Here is a 12,495-nt window from a genome sequence, read left to right on the forward strand (position 1 = left end):
CAACAGGGCACACAAGTCATATTATTTGTCGTCGTTGTAAGGGAAGAGGGCATTTTGTGAGAGAATGCAAATCTTAGCGTGTGATGATGGCTACTAAGGATGGTGGGTATGAGTTTGCTAGTGACTATGACGAGGAGACTTTGGCTCTTATTACACATGAAGAACACGGTGGAGATGATTCTGATCATGAGACGCAATACATGGCTCCTGAAGATGCTGACAGGTATGAATGTTTAGTTGCTCAACGTGTTCTCAGTGTGCAGGTTACACAAGCTGAGCAAAATCAGAGGCATAATTTGTTCCATACAAAGGGAGTTGTGAAGGAACGGTCTATTCGCGTCATCATAGATGGAGGGAGCTGCAACAACTTGGCTAACATGGACATGGTGGAGAAGCTATCTCTCACCACAAGACCACATCCACATCCTTACTACATCCAATGGTTCAACAACAGCGGCAAGGTTAAGGTAACACGTACTGTTCGTGAGCATTTTAGTATCTCTACATATGCTGATTATGTTGATTGTTATGTGGTACCTATGCAAGCATGTTCCTTATTACTTGGTAGACCATGTCAATTTGATAAAAATTCTATACACCATGGTAGAAACAATCAGTATACTCTTGTTCAAAAGGATAAAAATATTACTTTGCTTCCTATGACTCCTGATTCCATTTTGAAAGATGGTATTAATAGAGCTAATAAAGCAAAACAGGAGAAAAATAAGAGTGAAAATCAGATTGTGGCAAAAGAATTTGAGCTACAAATGAAGCCTAATAATAAACCATCTAGTGTTGCTTCTGAAATTAAATTGAAAAGCGCATGTTTACTTGCCACCAAATCTGATATTGATGAGCTAGATTTTAGCAAATCTGTTTGCTATGCTTTTGTGTGCAAAGAGGCATTATTTTCAATCGAGGACGTGCCTTCCTCTTTGCCCCCTGCTGTCTCTAACATTTTGCAGGAGTTCGCTGACGTCTTCCCACAAGACGTGCCACCGGGATTACCACCTATTCGAGGGATTGAGCATCAAATTGACTCAATTCCCGGTGCATCGCTACCCAACCGTGCACCATCGCTGGTTTCTATAGGCGTTTTGTGAGAGATTTTAGCACCATTGTTGCACCTCTCAATGAGCTTACAAAGAATGATGTGCCTTTTGTTTGGGGTACCGCACAGGAAGAAGCTATCGCGGTATTGAAAGGTAAGTTGACACATGCTCCTTTACTCCAACTTCCTGATTTTAATAAGAATTTTGAGCTTGAATGTGATGCTAGTGGAATTGGATTAGGAGGTGTGTTATTACAAGATGGCAAACTTGTTGCATACTTTTCCGAAAAATTGAGTGGGCCTAGTCTGAACTATTCTACTTATGATAAAGAATTATATGCTCTTGTTCGGACCTTTGAAACATGGCAACATTATTTATGGCCCAAAGAATTTGTTATACATTCTGATCATGAATCTTTGAAACACATTAAAAGTCCAGCAAAACTGAACCGTAGACATGCTAAATGGGTTGAATTCCTTGAGACTTTCCCTTATGTCATTAAACACAAGAAGGGTAAAGAAAATGTTACTGCTGATGCATTGTCTCGTCGTTATACTATGCTTTCACAACATGACTTTAAAATATTTGGTTTGGAGACCATCAAAGATCAATATGTGCATGATGCTGAATTTAAAGATGTATTGCAGAATTGTAAAGAAGGGAGAACATGGAACAAGTTCGTCGTTAACGATGGATTTGTGTTTCGTGCTAACAAGCTATGCATTCCAGCTAGCTCCGTTAGTCTTTTGTTGTTGCAGGAGGCGCATGGAGGAGGACTAATGGGACACTTTGGCGTGAAGAAGACGGAGGATATACTTGCTACACATTTCTTTTGGCCAAAGATGAGACGGGATGTTGAGCATTTTGTTGCACGCTGCACTACATGTCAAAAAGCTAAGTCACGACTCAATCTTCATGGTTTATATATGCCTTTGCCTGTACCTAGTGTTCCTTGGGAGGATATATCTATGGACTTTGTTTTAGGTTTACCTCGAATGAAGAAGGGGAGGGATAGCATATTTATTGTCGTGGATAGGTTCTCGAAAATGGCACACTTTATACCATGTCATAAAAGCGATGATGCTGTTAATGTTGCTGATTTGTTCTTTCGTGAAATTATTCGCTTGCATGGTGTGCCAAATACTATTGTTTCAGATCGTGATACTAAATTTCTTAGCCACTTTTGGAGATGTTTATGGGCTAAGTTGGGGATTAAACTGCTTTTTAGTACTACTTGTCACCCCCAAACTGATGGTTAAACTGAAGTAGTCAATAGAACATTGTCTACTATGCTTAGGGCTGTTTTGAAGAATAATAAGAAAATGTGGGAAGAATGCTTGACTCACATTGAATTTGCTTATAATCATTTGTTGCATTCTACTACTAAGATGTGCCCTTTTGAAATTGTGTATGGTTTCCAACCTCGTGCACCCATTGATTTGTTGCCTCTTCCATCTTCGGAGAAGGTTAATTTTGATGCTAAACAACGTGCTGAATTGATCATAAAAATGCATGAGTTAACTAAGGAAAACATTGAGCGTATGAATGCTAAATATAAACTTGCTGGAGATAAGGGTAGAAAACATGTTGTCTTTGCACCTGGAGATCTTGTTTGGTTACATTTGCGTAAGGATAGGTTTCCTAATTTGCGCAATCAAAGCTAATGCCACGTGCTAATGGTCCTTTTAAGGTGTTAGAGAAAATAAATGATAATGCATATAAACTTGCTGCCTGCAGATTTTGGGGTTAGTCCCACTTTTAACATTGCAGATTTGAAACCTTATTTGGGTGAGGAAGATGAGCTTTCGTCGAGGACGACTTCATTTCAAGAAGGGGAGGATGATGAGGACATCAATACCATTGTTACACCCACAGCCCCTACTACTACATATACTGGACCAATTACTAGAGCTAGCGCACGCCAATTAAATTATCAGGTACTTTCGTTTCTTGGTAATGATTCTAATGTTCATGAGAATATGATGCTGCCTAAATTGGATACATTTGTTTCGCTTACAAATGAAGGGCCTGGCATGGATAAGAGGGATGAACACTGGAGCAAGACCAAGCATGGAGATGATGGCATGCACAAGGGGAACAAGAACGGAGTTACAAGTGATGATTTCAGGACTTTGAAGCGACCATAATGAGTGCATGAAGCCTTGGACGAAATATACAAGATGCCACTTCATAAATTTCGTCCAGAGGCTATTATAGGTGCTGCGTCACCTTATTATTGGGCCAGGCCCATGTAATTTTGAAATACTTGAGTATAGGCTGTTTTTAGAGTTCGTGTGTGTGGGGAAACAAGAGATAGGGTTGGTTTCGGACCCCTCCCCCAGGGGCCAGGAAATTCCCCTCCTCTTCCTCCATATATACAGCCCTTAGGGCACCGTTTAGACTTTGGGTTTTGTTTAGATTAAAAGTTCGCCATAGCTGCAACTTTGCGTACTTCGTTTGTGTTCAACGACCAGACCAAGGCGTCACAGAACCCCACCTTCATTAATAAAGCTTTCCTCTTATATTCGCAATATCCAGATTGCAATCTTAGTTTCTTGCTTGTTCTTCGTTAGCTCGCAGGAAACAGGCCCTCGTGGTAAGGTTGATCGTGCTCCGGCGTGGTCAATAACCCTCGGAAGTTGGTTTAGCGATTGCTAAGGCGCGATGTCTTGCACGTTCGTAGTCGGATCGTCAAGGTTTAGACCCACAAAAAATGATAGCCACCATCTCATCGAAACATCGGGCACCTTTGCCTCTATCATTTCTTCTACATGGCTCTCACTTGGCTATGGGTTATTGTCCATTATATGTCATTTGCCCATCTTGCCATGTTCACTTTGCATGATATGCTCATTCCTATGCCTTTGACATGCATTTGTGACCCATGCTTTGCATTACACATGATGATTGATTCTAGTACTTGTATGTGTATTTGCAAGCTTGGTGGAGATATCACTTGTTATTGCCATGTTTGCTTTGTGCCCCGTGCCTATGATGATACTATGATCTTGCTTTGTGTTCGCGCTTGCGATATGTCTTGTGCATTGCCTATGCCTATTATTTGCTCACATGACATGATTCCCATGATTTCCTCTAGTATGTTGCATCTTCGCACTACTAGCTTGCACGACTTCATTACTATGCTTGCTTATGTTGCATCACCGATGATCCATACTTGCTACTTTCATGCGGTTGATGACAACCATCTACATGCTTATCACATGATTGCTATTGCTTCTTGTCATATATCTCCATGTGTTGCCTCTCTCATGCTAGATGATTTGCCATGTATTGAGTGCAACTATGCCCTTAGTCTTGATAATGAGATTGCCCCCATAGCATTCTCACATATATGTGGAGATTTTGACATATTTCTTGTGAAGCATGCTTGTCTTACCTCTTTGCACCACATTATTGCCATTGTTGCATCATATTATTCATGCACTTGTGCTTCTAATGGTTATGTGCAAGAGAAGAGAACCATCATGATGGATGATGTGTTTATCTACCATGTGCATACGCTCTTTGTTTTGTTGTGTGCATGTGTAGGATACTTGGACTTTGTGTCGACTTCCACTTCATGTGAGTTGACCATTCGAGCTCCTGAGAGCGAACCACCTTCTACCACGACGATTCTAAATCGCATTTGCTTGTACTTCGGCATTGTGAAGAATGCACAAGGACACGCCTTCAAGGTGACATCTTTCTTGAGCATGGATATGACGGATCATCCTACTTGTGTTGCTTGCACCATGAGACTTATTGTTCATCTTGGACCACTTGATTGTACACATGTTAGAGATCTTGCTTCGACTTGTCATTTTCAACGTTTCATGCATCATGATATATATGCCTTGTGTGTTGCATCCAATTCTTGGATTACTTGCTACTATCATATGTTTGGTTCAACAATGCCACTTCTTCACATATGCCATGTCCCATTGCTTGCCACATGATTGACTTGATTGCCTCACACATGATGAACAGTTGCGCTTTCTATTGTGTTGAGTGCCACACCATCTTCACTACACCCTGTGCACGTTATGCTTCGATTGTCTTGCACTTGTCCCATGTGTTTAGACACTTCACTTTTCTTGGTGTTGTGAAAGATTCATATGCCTACCATAGACCTTTCATTGAGCAATTTATGCATGCTTGCTATGACTTTGAGGTAGACGCTTGTTCAATTGTCAAACATATTTTCATCTCTACTTCCCATTTGCATACTTGTTTCCATAATGTCCTTGGTTGTGCTCAATTAATATACTTACATGCCATGTCACAATCCTTTGTCAAACCTTATGCTATGCTTGATACTGACACTTGTTGGGTGAATCACCGCTTGAATGCTTGGTTTTGCACTAACGCTAACCACATTTGTTTTCCAAGTGTTTGTTGTCTTTGCTCCTTTTGAAGGAACCACGAGACGGTGCGACATTGGAGAGTGCCCATTTCAAGCTTCAAGATGACGAGAACATGGTGAGCGACCACTCCTACACGGCGACGCCATCTCTTTCCCATGGTGATTTGGTTTTCGATCCGAGGTCGAATCTTTCCCAAGGGGGAGGGTATGATGCGGAGCATCCTATGGACACCACCATGTCAAAAGTCCATTTGGCAAGTGACAGGTGCGACATCTACTTCACATACACAAAGGTGAATCATCTCCTTTACATGTGTTCACTTGACCCACTCGAGGATGGTATACTACTTGACACTCCTCCCGTGTGCATGCATAGGTATTGTCGAAGCTTCACGGATGTCGAGGAGGAGTGCAAGCGCCAAGGAACGACTACACCATTCCCGAGGGAAGCGTGGAAGAGAAGACGAAAGAAAGGAGAAGAAGAAGACAGAGCGGCTGCTGGAGCCAGGCAGGACATCCGGACCGCCGTCCGGATCATCCGGGCTCAGCCGGATCATCCGGACCTTTCCCCGGATCGTCCGGCTATCTGCGCCGAAGACACCCGAAGGTTTCACCTGAAGACGGATCATCTGGGACTCTGTCCGGATCATCCAGGACCCCTATGCCCGGATCATCCGAGACCCCGTTCGGATCATCCGACCTTGCCTGCGTGCATGACTCGGGTTGAGGCCCATGTACCCATTCCACCCCCTCACTTACCCCTTTGTGGCTTAGACTATAAATAGACCTCCTCCACCTCCTTTCTAGGGTTAGCAAAGTGATAGCTCATTTGTATGTGAGCTTTGCTCCTACCTTCCTCCACTCTAGAGAGAGAGAGAGACCACCACTCCCATGGAGTTCAAGACCTCTGTGTGAGCATGTGAGAAGATCCTACGGGATATCATCAAGATCTCATCTCCTCTTGGATTTGGATGAACTCTACCTTGTATCTTTCCCTTTGTTGTTCATGTACCTTGTGGATCTTGTGTGTTTGATTGTCTAGTGGATATGTGATTGGACTTATTCTTGAGTGTTTCCCCTTGTGATTTCTCTTCGTTCTTCCCCGCGTTCTTCGTGTTCTTCGAGGGAACCCACTCCAATCGTGAAAGATCAGCCTACACCGGGTTAGCCCCGTATCACACTAGCATCACATTCAAGCTCAAAAGTCTTATTAAAATCAGGAAGTTGGAGTAAAGGAACATGTGTCAACTTATCTTTCAATACCTTGAAGGCTTCTTCCTGTGTGGTACCCCAAACAAAAGGCACATCCTTCTTTGTAAGCTCACTGAGAGGTGCAGCAATGGTGCTAAAATCTCTCACAAAACGCCTATAGAAACCAGCGTGTCCAAGAAAACTCCTCACTTGTGTGACCGTTTTGGGCTGTGGCCAACTCTCAATAGCTTCAATCTTGGCTTTATCAACCTCAATTCCCTGTGGAGTAACAACATAGCCAAGAAAAGATACTCGGTCGGTGCAAAAGGTGCACTTCCCAAGGTTACTAACAAACGTGCATCACGTAGAGCAATGAAAACAACACATAAATGTTCCGATTGTTCTTCCAAAGATTTGCTATAAATCAATATAGCATCAAAATAGACTACCACAAATCGTCCAAGGAAAGCACGTAAAACTTTGTTCATTAGTCGCATGAAAGTACTATGATGAGGACATGACTACCTTGGATACGACCAAAAATATTGCATACATGCATATTTGTCAGGTGATTTCTAGTGCAAACTATTCAATAATCTATTTATGTTATCCAGAACAAAAATACTTCACACACTTTTGTGTTTTGTCTAATTGCAGGTGTATGGACATTTGTACAATCCACATATGAAGATAAGGGAAAAGGAGAAGTTTAGGTTCTGTTCAAAAAGCCCTCTCACGTCACTTTTGGGCCAAGAGAAGATAGAGTTCATGTCTCTCATGTTTTGGATTCAGATTCGGACTGTACACACATACCTGCCTCAAAAAGCCAACAACTTTTTCATACGGACTCCGAATTGGGTGATTCTTTTTTTTGGAAAGTAGATTTCGTGCTCTTTCCAACCCAATTGGATTCACCTTTAAATTCGTCCGGAGCGTTGAGATATCGACGAAACAATCTGACGCTGCAGCAGAATCCGAGTCAAACAACAAGTCCAAAGGTGTTGCATCACCTCCACTTGCGCCCATAAGCCTTGCACGACCTAGGGTTAGTTTTAGGCTGCCTTGGGACGTCCTTCCACCTCCTTGGGCGCCACCCCTTGCTCCTATATAAGTAGATCTATCTAGTAGCTTTTTGCTTGGATTTGTTTAGTTAAAAGTTAGCCATTGCAACTTCGTGTACTTCGTTTGTGTCCAACGACCAGACCAAGACCGCTTCCGGATCCCCACCTTTGTCAATACTTCATATATATTCGCAATATTCAGATTGCTTTATCATATTCTTTCTTGTTCTTCGATTGCTTGCAGGAATAGACCTTCGTGGTCAGGCTGACCGTGCTTCCGGCATCGTCAGTAACCTCAGGAGATTGGTTTAGCGATTGCTAAGGTGCAACGTCTTGCACGTTTGGAGTTGGACCGTCAAAGTCGTCTCCACCAAATCGATAGTTATCATCTCATCGAAAGATCGAGACCCTCGCCTCTATCAAGTGGTATCAGTTTTCAGGTTGCTCGGTGAGAATTTCCAGTTTTTCCTAGATTAGATTTATTTTCTTACCTATTATCCATGAAAAAGCCACAAACAAAAGTTAGATCTATTCATCATTTGTCAAAGCCAGTCTGAGCCTTTGCAATTTTCTTTTCATTGCTTGCATAGTTGATATATCGGTTGCATCGTCGTGTCGAGTTGCTGGTCTTAGTGCCCAGTTCGTTTAGAGTTTCGAGTTCTATTCACATTAGTCACCCCGCCGCTGCATCGTTATCCCTTCTGCTGTCCACCACTCATCCATCAATTTCCACCACGTGCTACCCATAGTTCATTGTCATAATCATAATTGAGATCGTTCACATCTTCGCTTGATCCCATCTGCATCTTATCTAGTTTGTTTTGGAAAGATGGAGAGAGAGAAAAGACAGAGAAAAAAGAGAGAAAAAGGTAAAAAAAAGTCAGAGAAAGAAAAAGAAAAAAAAGTGTGAGGAAAAAAAAGAGAGAAGAAAAAAAATTCAGATCTATCTAGACTCAATCTCGTAGTTGAATTTGCATTGGAATCTGTTTTGTGCACTGTTCAGTCAAACATGCATAACTGCCTCACACAAACTCCGTTTTGGCTCCGCGAGTACTCAAACGAAAGCTAGCGACGAGCTGCATCTAAATAGTTGCAAAAGCAAGTTCGATATTTGGCACCTCAAAATCGGCTGTAAATAGGTTTTTTTGCCCTACGAAGTTCGCGAACACAGCTTATTCCAGTTTTTCAAGCCAGTTTTAGAATTTTTTGACTCCTCATATCAACTCGGAATTGAGTGATTCTTTTTGCGTTTGAAAGCTTGACTCAGTGCCATTTTGAGAAAAAATATTAGAAAATTAGCACAAACTTTTCCAGAGAAAAGTTGGGGAGAAAGTTGTTGATATATCCTGCTTGGTTGTGGTTTCACATCATTATCTTTACCCGCTATTGTGATCTTCACTTACATCTTGCTGTCCAGAGCTACTTCTGATGAGGACATCAATACCATTGTTACACCCACAGCCCCTACTGCTACATATACTGGACCAATTACTAGAGCTCACGCACGCCAATTAAATTATCAGGTACTTCCGTTTCTTGGTAATGATTCTAATGTTCATGAGAATATGATGCTGCCTAAATTGGATACATTTGTTTTGCTTACAAATGAAGGGCCTGGCATGGAGAAGAGGGATGAACACTGGAGTAAGACCAAGCCTAGAGATGATGGCATGCGCAAGCGGAACAAGAACGGAGTTACAAGTGATGATTTCAGGACATTGAAGCCGCCATAAGGAGTGCATGAAGCCTTGGACGAAATATACAAGATGCCACTTCATAAATTTCGTCCAGAGGCTATTCTAGGTGCTGCGTCACCTTATTATTGGGCCAGGCCCATGTAATTTCGAAATACTTAAGTATAGGCTGTTTTTAGAGTCCGTATGTGTGGGGAAACAAGAGATAGGGTTGGTTTCGGACGCCTTCCCCAAGGGCCACGAAATTCCCCCCTCTTCCTCCATATATACAGCCCTTAGGGCGTCATTTAGACTTTGGGTTTTGTTTCGATTAAAAGTTCGCCATAGCTGCAACTTCGCGTACATCGTTTGTGTTCAACGACCAGACCAAGGCGTCACGGAACCCCACCTTCATTAATAAAGCTTTCCTCTTATATTCGCAATATCCAGATTGCAATCTTAGTTTCTTGCTTGTTCTTCGTTTGCTCGCAGGAAACAGGCCCTCGTGGTCAGGTTTATCGTGCTCCGACATGGTCAATAACCCTCGGAAGTTGGTTTAGCGATTGCTAAGGCGCGACATCTCGCACGCTCGGAGTCGGATCGTCAAGGTCGGCTCCCACAGAAAACGATAGCCACCATCTCATCGAAACATCGGGACACCTTTGCCTCTATCAAGTGGTATCAGTTTTCAGGTTGCTCGGTGAGATTTTACAGTTTTTTGTAGTTTGGATCGAGTCTGTTCTTCATACCTATAGTCCACGACAAAGCCAAAAAAATTTAGGGTTAGTTCATCCTATCTGAACCAGTCTGAGCCTTTGCATAGTCTTTTCAGTATTTTGCTTTGTTGAACTTACGGTTGCATCGTCGTGTCAAGTTGCTGGTCTTAGCGTCTAGTCTTTTAGAGTTTCGAGTTCTGGTCATAAGTTGTCACGCCGCCGCTGCACCATCATCATCGCCCCTGCCACCTACCACCACCGCTCCGAATCCGTATCCATATACCACCACCGATCCATATCCATATCCTACCACCACCGCTGCCATATACCACCACCATATATCCACCACCAATCCGAGTTCCTTTCATATTAGGTTTGTTTTCGAGATCCATCTAAATTCCGATTCGTGTTTCCTTTCATGAGTAGGTTCCGGAAAAAAATCGCGACCAAAAATATTTTTCCCTATCCTATTTTTAGGCTTTTCTCAATCTTTTGAGACACTCGCCATCATAGTGATTTTTTGTCGCACTTTTTCGTCGTCGCTGGCCTGATTTCTGAAAAAAAAATTAGTCAAAAAAATTTCGTGCCCATCCTGTCAGTTTGACCTGGGAAGAGTTTTGAGACACTCGCCATTATAGTGATTTTTTGCAAAAAAACAAAAAAAGAGGAGCGCAAAAAAAACAGAGCGAAAAAAAATTCGGAGTGTGCTTTTCCCTTGTTTACGTGCAGCACCATGATTTTGTTAGTGTTCTAGGCTCGCGTCTCTAGCACGGTCTAGCCTAGGACCAGCACAGTCCATCGTTGAGCGTTTATTCAACTTTGCATCTCTGAATTGATTATTGCTGACCCTTTTTGCGACCATATTATAAGCCTTCCCAGCTCCACATACATCTACATCGTGCGTTTGACTCTCCCTGGTAATCGCTCTATCCAAGCTTTGAGAGTTTTCACTACATCGGTTGCCGATCACCGCCGGCTGCTGGGTAAGAACTGGTAAGAATTTGAGATTTGCTTGTCGGATTTGTGACACCCGCCACCACCACCACTTGTTAGTAGTCTGTAGGATCATATTCTTGTGTGCTTCTATTGCTGCTAACCATGCCAGGATCACAACCCGACGAGAGTGACTGGGGGAACTTGACGAACAAGGAGCTTCATGATAAGTTTCAGCAAATGATGAGTGGGCTGGTGCAAGATGTGCTATACAGATTTGAAGAGGGCATGCAGAAGATAGATGGCATGGAGAAGACGTTTGAAACAAAGCTCGATAACAAGTTTGCTGAATTGCTTTCGCGTTTTCCACCACCACCGCCGGCTGCACCTATCGCACCTCTACAACGACAACAACAACGCCCCCTTCCGAATCAGTTCGGAAGAGCGAAGCGTGTTCCTCTTGGGGATGGTCAAACTTCTGGAGATGTTGTACCTGGTGTTGATGCTTCTGTAGCTGCTGCTGCTACTGCAGAGGTGGAGGACCATTACGAGGATGAGGTTGATGAAAATCAGAACTACGTGCAACCACCACCACCACCACCACCATGTCGTCCTCATGCATATCATCGCAACGGTAGGGATGCACGACCACATGAGGTACGAGATCATGACCATCTTCCTAAACTGAAATTGAATATTCCACCATTTGAGGGTAGACATTTTCCTGATACATATCTTACTTGGGAGTTAGAAACTGAACAACGTTTTACATGTTTACAATATCCCGAGGAGAGACGTGTTCCTGCTGCTGTTTGTGCTTCCAGCTACATGGGCTGCTTTGAAAACTGCTATGCGTACTCGTTGGGTTACACCATATTATCAACGTGAATTACTTCAAAAATTGCAGCGCTTAAGACAAGGAAAAAATTATGTAGAAGAATATTATCAGGAATTACAAACTGGCATGATTAGATGTGGTATTGTCGAGGAGAATGAAGCTATGCTTGCACGTTTTATGGGTGGATTAAATAGAGAGTTTCAGACCATTCTAGAGTATAAGGATTATAATAATATCACTCGTTTATTCCATCTTTCTTGTAAAGTTGAACGTGAAGTGCAGGATCGACAGGCATTGGCGCGGACTAACTTTTCTGCAGGTTGACCTTCATCATGGACACCGCGTGCATCCTCTACTTCCACACATTCTACTGCACCGACACCTGCATCAGCTGTCACGTCCAGCCGTGATACAAGAAAGCAGGCACAACCACCACTCTCTGCCAAGAGCACACCTGCCGGACCTGCGCAGAGCTCTTCTTCTTCCATGGCGTCAACAGGGCACACAAGTGATATTATTTGTCGTCGTTGTAAGGGAAGAGGACATTTTGCAAGAGAATGCAAATCTTAGCGTGTGATGATTGCTACTGAGGATGGTGGGTATGGGTCCGCTAGTGACTATGATGAGGAGACTTTGGCTCTTATTACACATGAAGAACACGGTGGAGA

This window comes from Triticum aestivum, chromosome 6D (genome assembly GCF_018294505.1).
Source record: "Triticum aestivum cultivar Chinese Spring chromosome 6D, IWGSC CS RefSeq v2.1, whole genome shotgun sequence".
Taxonomy (NCBI): Eukaryota; Viridiplantae; Streptophyta; class Magnoliopsida; order Poales; family Poaceae; genus Triticum; species Triticum aestivum.